We start from the raw sequence: 19,423 nt of genomic DNA, 5'->3' as shown, positions 1-19,423 counted from the left end.
AAATATGATTTTCGAAAGACAAGTTGCGATCTAGTATAACTCCCAGGTCTTTTACTGTAGAGGATAAAGTAACAGGACATCCTTCTAAATTGAAGTTGCATTGTAAGAGGTTTTGTGGGCAGTTTTTTGGACCCATAAGTAATACCTCCGTTTTATCTGAATTTAATAGCAGAAAATTAACACGTCATCCAGTATTTTATATCTTTAACACACTCTGTCAATTTAGATAATTTATTGTTTTCATCTGGTCGTGATGAAATATATAATTGAGTGTCATCAGCATAACAGTGGAAATTAATTCCATGTTTTCTTATAATATTACCAAGTGGCAGCATATATATTGAGAATAGCAGAGGGCCTAACACAGATCCCTGCGGCACTCCATAGTTTACTGGAGTTATGATCGATTTTTCCCCCATTTAAACAGACAAAATGGTAGCGGTCTGATAAGTACGATCTAAACCAGCTTAATGCCTGTCCATGAACACCAGTGTAGTTTTGTAGTCGATCTAAGAGTATTTTGTGATCTATAGTGTCGAACGCAGCGCTAAGATCGAGTAAAACTAGTATTGAGATACAGCCTTGGTCAGAAGCTAGAAGTAAATCATTTGTAATTTTAACGAGCGCAGTTTCTGTGCTATGATGCGGCCTGAATCCTGACTGAAATTTTTCATAGATATCATTTTCTTGCAAGAAAGAGCACAATTGAGCGGACACAACTTTTTCTAGTATTTTAGACATAAATGGTAGATTTGAAATGGGTCTATAATTTGCTAGGTTATTATGATCTAATTGCGGTTTCTTAATAAGAGGTTTTATAACTGCCAACTTGAATATTCTCGGAACATGACCTAAAGATAAAGACGAGTTAGTAATATTGAGAAGAGGCTCTTCCACTACAGGTAACACTTCTTTCAGTAGTTTAGTGGGTATTGGGTCTAATAAACATGTTGTTGGTTTAGATGCAATGATAAGTTTATTTAGTTCTTCCTGTCCTATAGTTGTAAAGCGGTGTAGTTGTTCTTGAGGGGCGATAATTGAGGCTGAATCATAAGACACCATTAAAGATTGTACATTTACAATTGTGTTTCTGATGCTTTCTATCTTCTCAGTGAAGAAATTCATAAAATCATTACTACTACACTGTAACGGAATATTTTGCTCAGGTGATGTCTGTTTATTTGTTAGTCTAGCCACGGTGTTAAATAAAAACCTTGGATTATTTTGGTTATTTTCTATTAGTTTGCGGAGATGCTCAGCCCTGGCCGCTTTTAGGGCCTTTTTATAATGTGACACACTGTCTTTCCACGCGATTCTAAAGACCTCTAAATTAGTTTGTTTCCATTTACGCTCTAAATTACGAGTTTCTCTCTTGATTACATGCGTAGCACTGTTATACCATGGTGCTTTAGTTTTCTCTCTAACCTTTTTTAATCTAATTGGTGCAACGATGTCTAATGTACTAGAGAAAATGGTGCTCATAGTGCTAGTCATTTCCTCTAGTTCATCTGTTTGTTTGGGTTCACTGAGCAGCTGAGATAGATCAGGTAAGCTATTTGAGAATCTATCTATAGTGGTTGGAAGGATTGTTCTGTCTGGTCGATAACGTGGCGCAACATGACAAATTTCAGCAGTACGTAATATGCAAGTTACCATGTAAATGTAAGTGACATCATCACTTTGCGGTATTATATCTATATCGGTTGGATTGGTTCCATGTGATATAATTAAATCTAGCGTATGATTAAGACAATGAGTGGGACCAGTGACGTTTTGCTTGACCCCAAAGGAGTTTAATAAATCTGTAAACGCAGCCCCTAACGCATCATTTGTGTTATCTACGTGTATGTTAAAATCTCCAACAATTAATGCTTTATCGACATTGACCAATAGATCTGAGAGAAAGTCTGCAAACTCTTTTACGAAATCAGCATAGGGCCCCGGAGGTCTATATACAGTAGCCATGGCTAGAGATAATAGGGATTTATTTCTTACATCTAAGAGCGTAACATTTAGCACAAGTACTTCAAACGAATTAAACCTGTGACCTGTTTTTTGAGTAACATTAAGAATATCTCTATAGATTGTTGCAACACCGCCGCCACGACCAATCAGACGGGGCTCATGCTTATAACAGTATCCAGGAGGAGTAGACTCATTAATACCGAAATAATCATTTGGTTTAAGCCAGGTTTCAGTAAGGCAAAGTACATCGAAACTATTATCTGTGACCATTTCATTTACAATAACTGCCTTAGGTGTGAGCGATCTAATGTTTAGAAGACCTAGCTTTATAAATTGTTTTTGTTCACTAATATTGAGATTTTCTGGTTTAATAACAATTAGATTTTTCCTAGATCCTACAGTAGATTTAATGTTTGACCTCACTAAACGAGGAATAGACACAGTTTCAATATAATGTTCTACATTGGTACTTATATCAATTAAGTTTGGACAGCAAAGAGTGTGATTTGAACTTTGACTTACTAGTCATATGGTGTGCAACGCCTTGGAGATGTTGTCCGACAGAAGAGCCGCTCCGATTGAATTATATATAACTTTCAATATATGTCATAGTAGATTTACAAAGACAGACCGATGGACAGACGGACGGATGAATTCCGTCCGTCATTTATTTTTACCAAGGCAAGTATATGATGTCATACCAGAAATAATCGGATGTAGTAGCAGGTCATTCCGAATTTCACCTATAGTGTACTTGTACATATATCCCCCGCTCAGTATGTTCCCTTCAGACAGTGGTTTCTCTCTATCACGCATCTACACCTGGCCCTGCAACTATTGCTGTGTCTGGCTTGTTCTGTGGATGCAGTAATGGAGTCCTTGAACTCGTTAGCTGTGAACAGTCTAATCCCACATGCTTTCAACCCCCAACAGGTGCTGAGTGCAACCCGACACTCGTTTGTGCAGGATGGAGGGAAAGAATGCTGCAGAGAAAAGAGAACAATCTGGAGGGCTGACAGGAAGAAAGAGGGAGGCCAGTTCTCATGGGGAAAGAGCAGAGAAAGAAACTTCAAAACCTCCTCTGTACAATAAGTTCTCACACAAAAAAAAAAACTTCTGTCACAACTTTGTCGCCTTTTTTCTCTCCCTTTTTTCATTTTTTTTTTCTTGTTGGCATTTGTTTGGATCATTACATGTGAGCTTTCCTTCACGGCTGCGTCATTTTACTGCAGCTGGCAGTCGCACGCGAGCTGCAAGTCTAAGTTATTTAGATTAGATTAGATAATATTTCGCAGTAATTGTCTACAACTGTGTAAATTTGTCTTTGGCTTCTCACAAAAATGAACAAATATAGAGGTCACAAAAAAACAAGGTTGTCAGGTCCATGCAGCAAAAAACACCCCAATGACCAATTAAAGGGGCTATATGTGAAATTTAGAAACCCTTGTAATTAAAGGCACCGGTGGCCATTAAGTGAATTGCAACTAGCAACTTATTACATGTGCTCGTACTTGTGCACACACTCCATAGTGATACGAGCGAGCCTCGGTCAAATCATAGAGCGATGTTTAGATGAATGTGTAAATATGTGCTGCGCACTTTCCTCCACACTTTCTAACCACACTTTCTAACCAAATAAACAACCAAAATGACAGCGGTGTGAAAACAGCAGATAAGAAAGCATCTGATCATAGCGACGTGTATATGCTTGCACCAGCTCTGCAATTAACCGGTGTCATCTCGAAAGATGAGTTCATTAAAAATGACACTGTTATGATAGTTTGATTATAAATTATATTTGAGACTATAGACTGTTTAGATCTGACTATGTGAGACTATAGTTTGACTTAATTTTCTTTGCATGACACATTGGACAGAATGGCTCTTTCAGCATTATCCTGAACATTGTATAAGCATTCATTTCATGTGTCATAAAACAGAAGTGAGGCTCTAGGGGGCGTGCGTTAACGTCACATCCTTTTGATTTTCCCGGGAAATCAGTCTAAAGGCTTTCACTGACAACCTAGGAAGTCGGGGAAGGTCTCGTTTTTTAAGTTTTATTACAAGCGGTTCATACACTAGCCAAAATAATAATAATAATAATAATACATGAAAATTCTTACATATAGCCCCTTTAAAACCAGCCCAAAACCAAACAAATGACCAATGAAACCAGTCCAATGACTAATCAAAACCAGCTCAATGACCAATAAAACTAGATCAATGCAAGAACTCAGAATATGCTCTATTATGCGTTTTCAGATATCCTTCAATTTGTAGGCCTACTGTATAATGTAAGTAACAGCATTAAATATTTGAACGTTTTTATTAAGAACAAAGTCTGACAAAGTCAGTAACACTGAAAGATAAATTCTATTATTTACAAAGTAATAAAACGCAGTATGTTTCTACTGAGGCTGGAGATGCTGGAGGGGGTTGATAATATATATGCGCACAGAATCGTGCTGCTTTTACCTCATATGTAGTCATATTACCCATAGTTACCTTATTTATGCTGACATGCCATTTCATCTGTACATTCACTGTATTTTAATCATAACCACAGCGGCCTGTCAGTTTCCCTTAAATATAGTATCTATCAGACCTGTTTCGACTTGCAGAAGCAGTTTGTAGGTCAAAATCCTTATGTTCAAATCTAATTTGTAAAATATGTCAAACATGATTGGAAATCCTGCAGAAAAAAAAAATCACACAGAATGTTATAAAATAAAATAAATGTGAGAAAATAAAAATGCCATATCATCAACAACGGAAAAAAAAGACACAATTTCTTTAATTAAATAAGAACTATTGAAAGTAAATTACTTTTCATTTAGTCTAATTGAAGAGAGGAGAAAAGTGAACATTCTGGTACCACAGATCCTATAAGCAGGTGTGTAAAATGTGTAATATTCTTTGCTATAATATCATAAAATCTGCAATATTTTTGGCTGTTCTGAGAAGAGCACATCACAAGCTGTTTGCCAATTATTTTTCCAGTTTGAAATTTCTGTAATCTTTTCAAAGAGAGAATGCAGTCGGGAGGACTGTGTTCGAGAACCTGAGGATGACTCGCATAATTCCCGGAAGGAGAGATGAGCTTTGCAGAGAACATGCTTTTCACTCTGACACAACAGGAGTCAATCTCCAGGCCTCTGTGAAACCTTAAGTGAAAAGATGGAAGCAGAGAGAGAAACAGAGGAACACGGCTCTCCTTAGATACCTCTCCCGAGAAACAATCAGGACGGAGACGTTCACTCTTCTGAAGTACTTTAAGAGGTAAATGGAGTGTCAATCATGAGCTTCTGAATAAAACACATTATCCCTCTCTCATGTTCTGAAATTCTCCATCAGTTTCTCTTTCTGTCTCTCTCTTGTCATCACTTTCGATCATATAAGCCTGATCATGGAGGAGATGAGACTTTATATTTAATCTCAAATTTGTGGGCACACGCACATCGCACATAGCTCACAGCAAACCTTTCTTTCTGTCAGAAAGTAGAGCCTGGATGAATCTCACAAAGACTGTCAAGATGATGTCCTGGTCATATTTCACTCTAAAATCAAACGCAAAAATAATTTTGATATACTTTTTAGGGCAAAAACCAGTTGAATTAGGTCACTTTTGGGCATTCATCTTAATGGCAAAAGTGTCCAAGCTTTTATATACATATACATATACATATACATATACATATACATATATATATATATATATATATATATATATATATATATATGTATATATATGTATATACACACATATACATATACATACAGTGGGGAGAACAAGTATTTGATACACTGCCGATTTTGCAGATTTTCCCACTTACAAAGCATGTAGAAGTCTGTAATTTTTATCATAGGTACTCCTCAACTGTGAGTGACGGAATCTAAAACCAAAATCCAGAAAATCTCATTGTATGATTTTTAAGTAATTAATTTGCATTTTATTGCATGACATAAGTATTTGAAACATCAGAAAAGCAGAACTTAATTTTTGGTACAGAAACCTTTGTTTGCAATTAAAGAGATCATATGTTTCCTGTAGTTCTTGACCAGGTTTGCACACACTGCAGCAGGGATTTTGGCCCACTCCTCCATACAGACCTTCTCCAGATCCTTCAGGTTTCGGGGCTGTCGCTGGGCAATACAGACTTTCAGCTCCCTCCAAAGATTTTCTATTGGGTTCAGGTCTGGAGACTGGCTAGGCCACTCCAGGACCTTGAGATGCTTCTTACGGAGCCACTCCTTAGTTGCCCTGGCTGTGTGTTTCAGGTCATTGTCATGCTGGAAGACCCAGCCACGACCCATCTTCAATGCTCTTACTGAGGAAAGGAGGTTGTTGGCCAAGATCTCGCGATACATGGCCCCATCCATCCTCCCCTCAATACGGTGCAGTCGTCCTGTCCCCTTTGCAGAAAAGCATCCTCAAAGAATGATGTTTCCACCTCCATGCTTCACGGTTGGGATGGTGTTCTTGGGGTTGTACTCATCCTTCTTCTTCCTCCAAACACGGCGAGTGGAGTTTAGACCAAAAAGCTCTATTTTTGTCTCATCAGACCACATGACCTTCTCCCATTCCTCCTCTGGATCACCCAGATGGTCATTGGCAAACTTCAGACGGGCCTGGACATGCGCTGGCTTGAGCAGGGGGACCTGGCGTGCGCTGCAGGATTTTAATCCATGACGGCGTAGTGTGTTACTAATGGTTTTCTTTGAGACTGTGGTCCCAGCTCTCTTCAGGTCATTGACCAGGTCCTGCCGTGTGGTTCTGGGCTGATCCCTCACCTTCCTCATGATCATTGACGAGGTGAGATCTTGCATGGTGCCCCAGACCGAGGGAGATTGACCGTCATCTTGAACTTCTTCCATTTTCTAATAATTGCGCCAACAGTTGTTGCCTTCTCACCAAGCTGCTTGCCTATTGTCCTGTAGCCCATCCCAGTCTTGTGCAGGTCTACAATTTTATCCCTGATGTCCTTACACAGCTCTCTGGTCTTGGCCATTGTGGAGAGGTTGGAGTCTGTTTGATTGAGTGTGTGGACAGGTGTCTTTTATACAGGTAACGAGTTCAAACAGGTGCAGTTAATACAGGTAATGAGTGGAGAACAGGAGGGCTTCTTAAAGAAAAACGAACAGGTCTGTGAGAGCCGGAATTCTTACTGGTTGGTAGGTGATCAAATACTTATGTCATGCAATAAAATGAAAATTAATTATTTAAAAATTATACAATGCGATTTTCTGGATTTTTGTTTTAGATTCCGTCTCTCACAGTTGAAGTGTACTTATGATAATAATTACAGACCTCTACATGCTTTGTAAGTAGGAAAACCTGCAAAATCGGCAGTGTATCAAATACTTGTTCTCCCCACTGTGTGTGTGTATATATATATATATATATATATATATATATACACACACACACATATATACACACACAATAAAACATTTTTTTGTATGTTTCTAAAAGAAGTCTCTTCTGCTCAACAAGGCTGAATTTATTAGATCAAAAATACAGTAATATTGTGAAATATTATTACACAATAAAATAACTTTTCTATTTGAATACTTTTTAAAATGTCATTTATTCCTGATTATCCAAAGCTGAATTTTCAGCATAATTTCTCCAATTTTCAGTGTCACATAATCCATAATCCAAAACATTCACTTGTTGTACCTTTAATTTACGTTGATTTTGATTATAAAAATATTTAATAAAAAAAAAAAGTCTAAACAGTATAATTTTAATCATAGTAAAACCATCACCAATGAGAATAATAGGAATTAATTCAAAAGTAAAATTTCTGGACACATGACGTTAAGAGAATGTGCTTAACTGTCATAATTTAATGCCACATTGTTAAAATGGGCAAAAAAAAAAAAAAAATGTATGTTGAAATATGACCTGGGCATCACCTGCTTATACTCATGAACTTTAGACAAAACCCTCTCTCACGCACACAAGCACAAACTTCACAGGCGTTCCCACGGCACACACACACACGCACCCATGACACACTGCCATATCACACGGTTACGCTCCCACACACACGTTCACACACAGGCCGAGTGCGTGGCTGTTTACCAGTAAGTCGTCCTGACGCACACCGCAGGGGTTAGAGGTCGATACTAAGAGCAGCTAACGTACAGCAGATCTCTTGGTGTGTTTTTACTGACGTGAATAATTTATGCAGCTCTCTCTCTCTCTCCCAAGGTCGTGATTCTACTTCATCACTCTTTCATCTACACTTCAAACTTCTGCTCTGATCTGATCTGCCACTGACTCCTGCTCTTCCTATTTGTTCTTCTATGAACCATCCATTCGATCTCTCCTGCTTTATTACTTTTAATTCTCCTTACAGGAACAAAAATGCCTTAACATCTCAACTGTTTCTCTTAACTGGCAATGAGATTAAATGGAGAGCACATTGAGACTGTTTCTCCTGAGAAAAAAGCCCAAGTAATCTCACATGGGTCACTCCTAGCGCTTTGGAAGATGTATCAGATTGTTCCTCAGATTTGCCAAGATATCAAAGTCTGTGATCAAAAGTCAAACTCAAACATTTCTCATCAAATTCTCTTAAAACCAAATTATCTGAGCTTCACTATCCAAATTCAGTTCATAGCTCGGTATTCTTACTGCATGATGACAATTTAATTATTAACATAAAAATAATGTTTACATTTTATAAACATTTATTTCATCACCAATATTAAACTTCTCATTCTGAAGATACATCTCAGACCAAGTTGATACTTAAAGTAATAATTCACACAAAACTTTACATTATTTCATCACCAAATCTTTTATATGACAAAGAAAGGTGTTGATTTCAAACCACTTCACATCTTCATGCAACATTTTAGAACAGAAAAAAAGATTTAAAAGAGTCTTATTGTGCTTTTTTATATTTTCAACTTTCTTTAGTTGCTGTTTGATGTCAATCACAACACATTGACCCAGCTGACCAATCAGAGCACACTGCGCTTTTCAGAAGGAGGGGCTTCATAGAGACAGGAACTAAACAGAGCGTTACTGACAGACTGGGAAGAGAGGAGCTGCAACAATGTCAAATATGATAAAAAATAAGATGTTTTTTGAAAATTCATGCATGCAACTCTATTCTAGTAGACCCCAAAAACAAACTCAAGATTTTAAAAAGGGGCACAATAGGTCCCCTTTAAGAATTGAAATGTATTGTATATATGATTAAATTTAAATATTAAAATCTTTATGTGACATGCGAGAACCAATAGAGTTTTGGCATTCATGTCAACTCTGCCATGACACATCTTCAATAAATCTATACAAAAGTGAGATTTAAGAGCTGTGGCAAAGTGAACAATTTTCAGAAAATAGCAAATATAGTGCATCTCCATTAAGCAAGAGAAAGCGACCGCGGGGCAACTGAATTTTCCTCTGGGTCACGTCAAAACACTGAAGGAATGAACATCCATAACACTCTAGCAAAAATGGCTGATAACGTTGAGACACCCGACACCTACAATGTCAACCAACACTAGCAATGCTGACCTTTAGCATGCTATCTGACTGTGTTATCTTCCTCCCGTTCCTTCTTCACCTGTTTTTCCCTCTCCATCAGATGGTGTGGTGTGTTAGAGCTGACAGTTTGAGATGGAGGTGTAGCTGCTGTCAGACCTGCAGCACTGAGGATTGATAAACAGCAGCTGATGGCTCAAGGAAGGGGTGTGTGCGTTAGTGTTAGTGTGATGTCCTTGGACCAAACCTGCACTCCCGTATAGATTTTTTCCAGAGATTTCAGGAGGGTTTGCATATATGTTGCTTTGGATTATCCCTTCCGCAGAGATTTCGAGTGATACCTGAGGATAAAATATGAAACACACTGAAATCTAAATGAGAGAGACAGACAGAAAGAGAAAACACTACCAGTGAGAAGAACAAGATGAGAAACACACACAGGAAAAGCAATAAAAGCTCATTCAGAGTTCTAATCAGCTGCAAACACACCACAAGACATTTTGTTTCGCTGAGGTTGTATTTGAGCAGCGTCACACTGGCTAGCCCCACCCACAGTGAAATGTCATTGGTTTAAAATCCTGCTGCACATAACTGTACATTTCACATCAAAAACTTTCAGACAGGGAAAAAAAACTAGGCAAATTCATGATTTAATTAAATTTATAATTATATAAAAAATATAAAATTTAAATCACATAAAAATTTAATAATTTATATATATATATATATATATAAAAAAAAAATATATATATATATATATATATATATATATATATATATATATATATATATTATATATACACTCACCTAAAGGATTATTAGGAAAACCTGTTCAGTTTCTCATTAATGCAATTATCTAATCAACCAATCACATGGCAGTTGCTTCAATGCATTTAGGGGTGTGGTCCTGGTCAAGACAATCTCCTGAACTCCAAACTGAATGTCAGAATGGGAAAGAAAGGTGATTTAAGCAATTTTGAGCGTGGCATGGTTGTTGGTGCCAGACGGGCCGGTCTGAGTATTTCACAATCTGCTCAGTTACTGGGATTTTCACGCACAACCATTTCTAGGGTTTACAAAGAATGGTGTGAAAAGGGAAAAACATCCAGTATGCGGCAGTCCTGTGGGCGAAAATGCCTTGTTGATGGTAGAGGTCAGAGGAGAATGGGCCGACTGATTCAAGCTGATAGAAGAGCAACTTTGACTGAAATAACCACTCGTTACAACCGAAAGTATGCAGCAAAGCATTTGTGAAGCCACAACACGCACAACCTTTAGGCGGATGGGCTACAACAGCAGAGGACCCCACCGGGTACCACTCATCTCCACTACAAATAGGAAAAAGAGGCTACAATTTGCACGAGCTCACCAAAATTGGACAGTTGAAGACTGGAAAAATGTTGCCTGGTCTGATGAGTCTCGATTTCTGTTGAGACATTCAGATGGTAGAGTCAGAATTTGACGTAAACAGAATGAGAACATGGATCCATCATGCCTTGTTACCACTGTGCAGGCTGGTGGTGGTGGTGTAATGGTGTGGGGGATGTTTTCTTGGCACACTTTAGGCCCCTTAGTGCCAATTGGGCATCGTTTAAATGCCTAGGCCTACCTGAGCATTGTTTCTGACCATGTCCATCCCTTTATGACCACCATGTACCCATCCTCTGATGGCTACTTCCAGCAGGATAATGCACCATGTCACAAAGCTCGAATCATTTCAAATTGGTTTCTTGAACATGACAATGAGTTCACTGTACTAAAATGGCGCCCACAGTCACCAGATCTCAACCCAATAGAGCATCTTTGGGATGTGGTGGAACGGGAGCTTCGTGCCCTGGATGTGCATCCCACAAATCTCCATCAACTGCAAGATGCTATCCTATCAATATGGGCTAAAATTTTTAAAGAATGCTTTCAGCACCTTGTTGAATCAATGCCACGTAGAATTAAGGCAGTTCTGAAGGCGAAAGGGGGTCAAACACAGTATTAGTATGGTGTTCCTAATAATCCTTTAGGTGAGTGTATATATAATTTTATATGTATAAAAGATTAACTTTAAGTGAGCATTAGATGATGGCAAAGTGTTAAGAATGAATTAAATGTTAAAATGAAGAAATTACCATGCACAATGAAATATCCGAAAAATATATAAAATAATAATATAAAGTAAAAAATAATAATATTGACCGATTACCGATATTGCATCCCTAATTATTATACAGTTCTGTTTGATGATGCTAGTAATACAGAAATTATACACAATACCATTAAAGAAGCTTCAGCTACACAGTGTGAGTGAGTGAGTGTGGGTGTGTGTTTTCTTTAAAGAAAGAGCAAGAGCCAGAGAAAGAGGATAAGGAGAAATGTAGGCCATGAGAAATGTGCGCCCTGCAGAGGAATCCACGCGATCGATTGTCATATTCATTTGATGTCAGGCACAATACCAAAGTTAAAGGCCTGTATAAATAATCATAATTACAAAAAGCCCACAGATTGCTTTCCAATACACCGATCATCCGCTCTCTTCCGCCGGGGTTTGACGATTGATCTCTTAAGATTATTTGTGTGCTTTCTCTGTTTGTTTTATTTTCTTATGCTGTCGTACAGCGAGCTATATATTACGTTTCCTGCGATATTACAGAACTGTGAGTAATGTGTAATGAGTAATGTGTGTGTGTGTGTGTGTGTGTGTGTGTGTGTGTGTGTGTGTGTGTGTGTGTGTGTGTGTGTGTGTGTGTGTGTGTGTGTGTTTTTAAATGAGAGCTGGTGTATCGCCAGGGGGTGTGAGTGAGAACAGGCCACAGTAATTGAATCCCTGTCTCTGTGTCTGATCTAGCCATTATACAAGTGTCTCTCTCACACACACACACACACACACACACACACACACACACACACACACACACATCTGCACAAGCCACACAAACACAGATTCAGCCTAATTAAATTTCTAGCGCACATCACTTGGTTTTGTTCTTTTTTTACTCTTCAAATGTAATTTTTCCCTGAGGACGATAAAATAAACATTAAACGTGTCTAACACACACAAATTGCTCTATTTTATAGGACATTTTGTCTCGGAGGCTGAGGGAAGTTCAGACTGCGGCAGAAGACAGAAGAAGAAGATGATGTAGCAGTGCAAAGTCATTGCTGCATGCTTGCTTTCTTGAATTTGTATATATGTGTGTGTGTGTGTGTGTGTACACAAATTTCTACAGGTGTGTGTTTGAATGTGTAACAGGTATTTCCCTCAAGTGGGATTCATCATGTGCCTTAAAGGGATAGTGTAAAATGTAAATCATTTACTCACCTTGATATGACTTATGATTTTCTTTTCTGCACCTCAAAAGAGGATGTTTAAACAATGCTGGAACATTACATCCCATTATTCATCACAACTTTCATTGTATGGACAGATTTTTTTTAAATTTTTTTTTTATATATCTTATTTTGTACCTCTCAGAAAAAAGAAAATCACACAGGTTTGGAACAACTTAAGGGTGAGTAAATGATGACAGAATTAAAATTGAGTGAACTATCCCTTTAAGAATGCAATAGCATGAATTTCAAAAACATCTGTCAATCAACCTAGAATACAATCTGTATGTTCAACCAACCTCCAGTTACAGTGTATACTAGTCTGTATATATTATAGTATATTATATATTTTATGCCTTTTTATGTATATTTTTGTATATATGTGTGTGTGTGTGTATATACTGGGGTTAAAGTGTGAACCGTTTTAGCGGGGTACCCCAGGGCATGTTCCCTTGTGAGATATGCGTGTTTGTTTATTTATTTATTTTTGCAAAACAGTCTTTTGTGGTATATTACCCATCATCCAGACATGCAAAGTTGGTTGATAATATAACTGCAATACAGTAATAGTCTAGTTAACAATTATTTATTTATACACAGATTTTTTTTATGTATTTATATTATACAAGCATCTGGGAAGTCAAACTAACTTTATACTTAACATTTTATTATATTGAAATTGTTTATTTCCTACTCCTTAACAGTTCACCAGGCTCTTAATGATTTTTGGCTGACATCTCCTAATATCTGAAGTATTTTCCTAATCATCATTAGAATAGAACACATTTTACACAAGGGGAAAACCGATTGCTTGGTCAATTTCTCACGAAGGTCTAGACTTTAAAGCTCTTGATTCCAATTTGTACTTGCCCTTGTGAAAATGTAGGCCCACCATAGTTCTTGTAATCGTTTAACGGTATAGCATTTGTTACAATAAGGCTATAATTACAGGTAAGACCACTGATGATGATTCATTACCAGAGCTGGACAAAGTACACAACTTCCTTACTTGAGTGAAAGAACAGATACTACTGGTCAAATATTACTCCTTTACAAGTAAAAGTTGTAAAGACCGATTTTTACTTAAGTAAAAGTGCAGAAGTGCTTGTTTATAAAAGTACTTAAGTATCAAAAGTAAAAAGTAAATGTCAATGCATTGTTTTATTATTGTTGCATTGTTGTATAGAATACTTACAGTACCTTATGCCTCTGAATCTATGCCTGCCTGCCTACCTGCCTACCCTCATATCAATATCAAAGGTATTTCTAGAAAACAGTTCCAGTAGTGGGATTGAATGTGAGATTGAATAAGAATGAAAATCAGGTTGATTTTAGAATCCAACACCAGATTGACATTAATATCCAACGTTGGATAAACGTTGTATTGTGGGTGAAAATTAAAATCGGGGTGACGTCAGAAACCAACATCAGTCGGGTTCTGACATCAACCAGACTTTATTTTCCAACCAAAATCCAACGTCTGTCTGACGTTAGATGTTGACGTCAATCTGACGACAACCCGACTTTTTCATTTCCAACTAAAATGCAATCCCTGCAACCAAAATCATCCCCTGACTGACGTTACTACTTTCTAGAAAAGAACCTGATTTGAACCCCATAAAAAAAATCTCTGGTGGGATTTGAAGAAGGCGGTTGCAGCACGCAAACCCATGACTATTACTGAACTAGAGGCCATTGCTCATGAGGAATGGGCTAAGATTCCTCAGAAACGCTGCCAAAAGCTGGTGTCTGCTTATACATCTCATTTACAGCAGGTCATAACAGCAAAGGGGTGTTCTACTAAGTACTAAAGATGCTTGCTATGAAGGGGTTGAATAATTTTGAGACTGCACAAGTCATTAAAAGTTGCATTTTCAGTTGAATTTGGGGAAACCACTTGAAACATTTGTTGTGTTGAGCTATTTCAATTACTTTTGTTTGATTTGTTCATTGCAAAAAGCTGAAAGTATGTAAATTTGCCAATAAACCTGATTTGCAATGGTGTATATGTTCTCTTAACTTTTTAGACCATTCTTTTGACTTATGAAGCCCTTGATTAGTTGCATCAGGTGTGCTTGAGACAACACCTGTTTTGCAGATTTGTGCTGTTGTGAAAGATTCTATTCAGTTGAATAATTTTTCAGATAAATAATTTTGAGTCTGCAGAAGTCATTAAAAGTTGCATTTTCAGTTGAATTTGAGGAAACCACTTGAAATATTTGTTGTGTTGAGCTACTTTTTATTTGATTTGTTCATTGAAAACAGCTGAAAGTCTTTTTATCAATAAACCTGATATGCAATAGGGGTTGAATCATTTTGATTACAACTGTGTGTGTGTGTATAATATATATATATACAGTGGGGAGAACAAGTATTTGATACACTGCAGATTTTGCAGGTTTTCCTACTTACAAAGCATGTAGAGGTCTAAAACAAAAATCCAGAAAATCACATTGTGTGATTTTTAAATAATTAATTTGCATTTTATTGCATGACATAAGTATTTGATCACCTACCAACCAGTAAGAATTCCGGCTCTCACAGACCTGTTAGTTTTTCTTTAAGAAGCCCTCCTGTTCTCCACTCATTACCTGTATTAACTGCACCTGTTTGAACTCATTACCTGTAATAAAGACACCTGTCCACACACTCAATCAAACAGACTCCAACCTCTCCACAATGGCCTGACCAGAGAGCTGTGTAAGGACATCAGGGATAAAATTGTAGACCTGCACAAGGCTGGGATGGGCTACAGGACAATAGGCAAGCAGCTTGGTGAAAAGGCAACAACTGTTGGCGCAATTATTAGAAAATGGAAGAAGTTCAAGATGACGGTCAATCTCCCTCGGTCTGGGGCACCATGCAAGATCTCACCTCGTGGGGCATCAATGATCATGAGGAAGGTGAGGGATCAGCCCAGGACTACACGGCAGGACCTGGTCAATGACCTGAAGAGAGCTGGGACCACAGTCTCAAAGAAAACCATTAGTAACACACTACGCCGTCATGGATTAAAATCCTGCAGCGCACGCCAGGTCCCCCTGCTCAAGCCAGCGCATGTCCAGGCCCGTCTGAAGTTTGCCAATGACCATTTGGATGATCCAGAGGAGGAATGGGAGAAGGTAATGTGGTCTGATGAGACATAAATAGAGCTTTTTGGTCTAAACTCCACTCACCGTGTTTGGAGGAAGAAGGATGAGTACAACCCCAAGAACACCATCCCAACCGTGAAGCATGGAGGTGGAACCATCATTCTTTGGGGATGCTTTTCTGCAAAGGGGACAGGACGACTGCACCGTATTGAGGGGAGGATGGATGGGGCCATGTATCGCGAGATCTTGTCCAACAACCTCCTTCCCTCAGTAAGAGCATTGAAGAATGGTCATGGCTGGGTCTTCCAGCATGACAACAACCCGAAACACACAGCCAGGGCAACTAAGGAGTGGCTCCGTAAGAAGCATCTCAAGGTCCTGGAGTGGCCTAGCCAGTCTCCAGACCTGAACCCAATAAAAAATCTTTGGAGGGAGCTGAAAGTCCGTATTGCCCAGCGACAGCCCCGAAACCTGAAGGATCTGGAGAAGGTCTGTATGGAGGAGTGGGCCAAAATCCCTGCAGTGTGTGCAAACCTGGTCAAGAACTACAGGAAACATATGATCTCTTTAATTGCAAACAAAGGTTTCTGTACCAAATATTAAGTTCTGCTTTTCTGATGTATCAAATACTTATGTCATGCAATAAAATGCAAATTAATTACTTAAATATCATAAAATGTGATTTTCTGGATTTTTGTTTTAGATTCTGTCACTCACAGTTGAAGAGTAGCTATGATAAAAATTACAGACTTCTACATGCTTTGTAAGTGGGAAACCTGCAAAATCGGCAGTGTATCAAATACTTGTTCTCCCCACTGTGTGTGTGTGTGTGTATATACACACACACACACACACACACACACACACACACACACACACACACACACACACGTATAGGCAGTATACTAATATTCCTTTCTGAACATATTCCTTTTAGGAAGTTGGTTTTTAGACTGGGTTCCAAGGCACCATTATGTCATGTCTAAACAAATTCAGGTGAACTTTAATCATAACCAAGTAAACCAAGTTTCTCAGTATAAATGGAGTCTTAAGTTATTAAAAATGATAAATAAATGTACTCCTTTTAACTGCTTCATCAGACGCCATTTTTATTCTTTCAACCAAATGCCAAACCACACAGAGAGGATTGTGGGATATTATAGACAAACATCAAAATCCGACCAGATGCAGGAATCTTAAGAGATAGGATGTTGAGCAAACAATGTAATTGGACGTCTTGTTGCATTCCTACCACTAACGAGGCAGTGTTTTTCAAGTTTCGGACACAGTTACAGAACTAAAACACATTGATACTCACCCAACGCTCATACTCATTCTAAACTTTGGCCTGGCAAACGTTCACACAGTTCATTCCTCCTGCTGTTCCCTCATCCAGCACAACAGCGTCCATCTCGTTTCACTGTGAATAGAGTGCTTCCCCTGGGCCTCCGTCAACGCTGTGAACTCCACGCCAAACCACAGCACAACTGTCTGCAACAAAACACCACCTTTTATTCCAAACCATTTCCATTAAAGCACATTCTCACGCGTTTGAAAGAGAGTTTAATCAGCTGGAACGCAAACCTGAGCTCATGCTGCAATCGAACGAGAAAAATAGCATGTACTGATCTGAGATCCACCAGTGGAGACTTTTAATTGATGATGGGATTAGACCCAGAGCGAAAGAAACTGATCTGGGATCAGAGCGGACTGTCAGACAGGTGTTGGTCATTAGCAGTCTCATTAGAGGGTGACACGAAGGGAAATAAAGACTCACGCAGACGTGAATTAGGTTCAGAGCTCCAGGCAGGTGGCAGATACTGGACAATCGCTCATTGTCAACATCAATCCTGCAACGTCTGACAAGCTCTCTCCCTGTCTGAAGACGAACTTCAGTCTGTTTCTGTTTATGCCGGTGACATTTATGCGATTATGAACGAGAGGTTTGTTGTGATATGGTAAGTGTCTGCAGAGGGCCATTCTAACACAGCAGGGACGTTGACACCAAGACTCTCATTAGATACAATGAGCCTTAATGAGAGAAATTAATGATGCCAGGATCCCGCAATGCTGTATATGTGTGTGGTTTTGTTTTCCCTGTGGGGATGAAATTTTTGAAAACATCCTAAGAACAATAGAAAAATCTGATAAGATCACTAGGGCTTCACAAAAAAAAAAGGGGGGACTAAAAATGGGTTTCAGGTTAGTTTCACATAAATAAAAAGTTGAAAGTATATAATAATAAAATGAACTTTAAAATCGTGCACATTTAGGACAGCAAAATCAATGCACTTATCAACATTTAAAAAACAGTTATCATAACTTTTGTTGTCAATGTGTCCAAACAATATTTTTTTGGTGCAAATTGATCTGTCATTTGACAAAAGCTAATTGTCAGATTAGACAAACCATGACATACCATGAATAAAACTATGCAAGATCATGCTGGGTTAAAAATCGAAATTTCTTGCTTTGAATCGATTCTCATTTTGATGAATCATCGATTCTTAAATCCCTCGATCTTTTACTTTTAGTCTATGCTGTTTTCAGTTAATGAATGAACAAAATTTGGACAGAAAAGCTTTGTGCTTTGTTACTATTGATATAAAACAAAGTCTCAGCTTTTGAAATCTGTTCATTTTATCACGAAACTCAAACAATATACCATTTTGCCGCTGTTTAATGTGGAGTGACAGTTCGCTGTAGCACCTCAGTTCAGACGTGAACTTATCTCTTCCGCTTTACTACTAGTTACAGCATGAAATGAACATGAATCAGAGGGCATGTTGAAAGATAGCGTACTTACCGAAATCCTCATCATGTCTTAAGTAATTACTCAGTGTTTCAACCGCAGAAAGATGTCAATAAAACGGCTTAAACAATATGCCACGTAATGTTACATTTACCTCAGAAAAGCCATTCTATGACCATAAGTTTTGAAGTTAGCCAGAAAAAATTTTTATTCTAGAGGAATTATATATTATATATTACATAATATACAGTATATATATATTTATATATATATATATATCTCACAAATATACATTTACATTTTATTTAACTGTAAAACAAATAAATGGAAAAGATGATTTTTAAATTAATTATATATGCGTCTAATTATCAGTGGTTCTCAACCTTGTCCAATTTTAAACCTGAATCTCATGCAAAGCCAGTTGAGAAGCGCTGATCTAGCTGAACTGAGCATCAGTTTATATTAAAAACAACAGATGTGACAGATCTCCTCAAGGATAGCTACAGGGACAGCCACATAATTTTTTCCATAAGCATTTAAAAAAAAATCATCAATATTTCTAAGCCTTGAACAAAACCAACTAGCTCTGAGATGAATCACAACATTACAAACTTTCATTTAAGACATAAAAGTATTTGGGAAAATCTAGGAAATTAAACAACAAGACTTAACGCCTTTCATAAGTGAATAAATTATTATACACGCACTATACAGTCAAACCAAAATTTTAGACACCTTGCTATCCTAACATAAATGAACCCACTGCACCCACTTGTAAAATAATATCAAAAA

General features: G+C 37.9%; 1 long non-coding RNA gene across 3 annotated transcripts in view; it reads right to left on the bottom strand.

Annotated features, from left to right (window-relative positions):
* Positions 1-7,651: 7,651 nt before the first annotated feature.
* LOC309504188 overlaps positions 7,652-19,423 on the bottom strand; it is a 28,951-nt gene continuing 17,179 nt past the window's right edge. For all 3 annotated transcript variants that reach the window (XR_014207994.1, XR_014207995.1, XR_014207996.1), the window contains 2 exons: positions 17,198-17,370; positions 7,652-9,810 (listed from right to left, as the gene is read on the bottom strand). This is a non-coding gene — a long non-coding RNA (uncharacterized lncRNA). The remainder of the gene's footprint in view (positions 9,811-17,197; positions 17,371-19,423) is intronic.

This window comes from Leuciscus leuciscus (assembly GCF_965113295.1).
Source record: "Leuciscus leuciscus genome assembly, chromosome: 8".
Taxonomy (NCBI): domain Eukaryota; kingdom Metazoa; phylum Chordata; class Actinopteri; order Cypriniformes; family Leuciscidae; genus Leuciscus; species Leuciscus leuciscus.
Note: the sequence above shows the minus strand (reverse complement) of the source record. Positions and strands in the feature narration are given on the sequence as shown.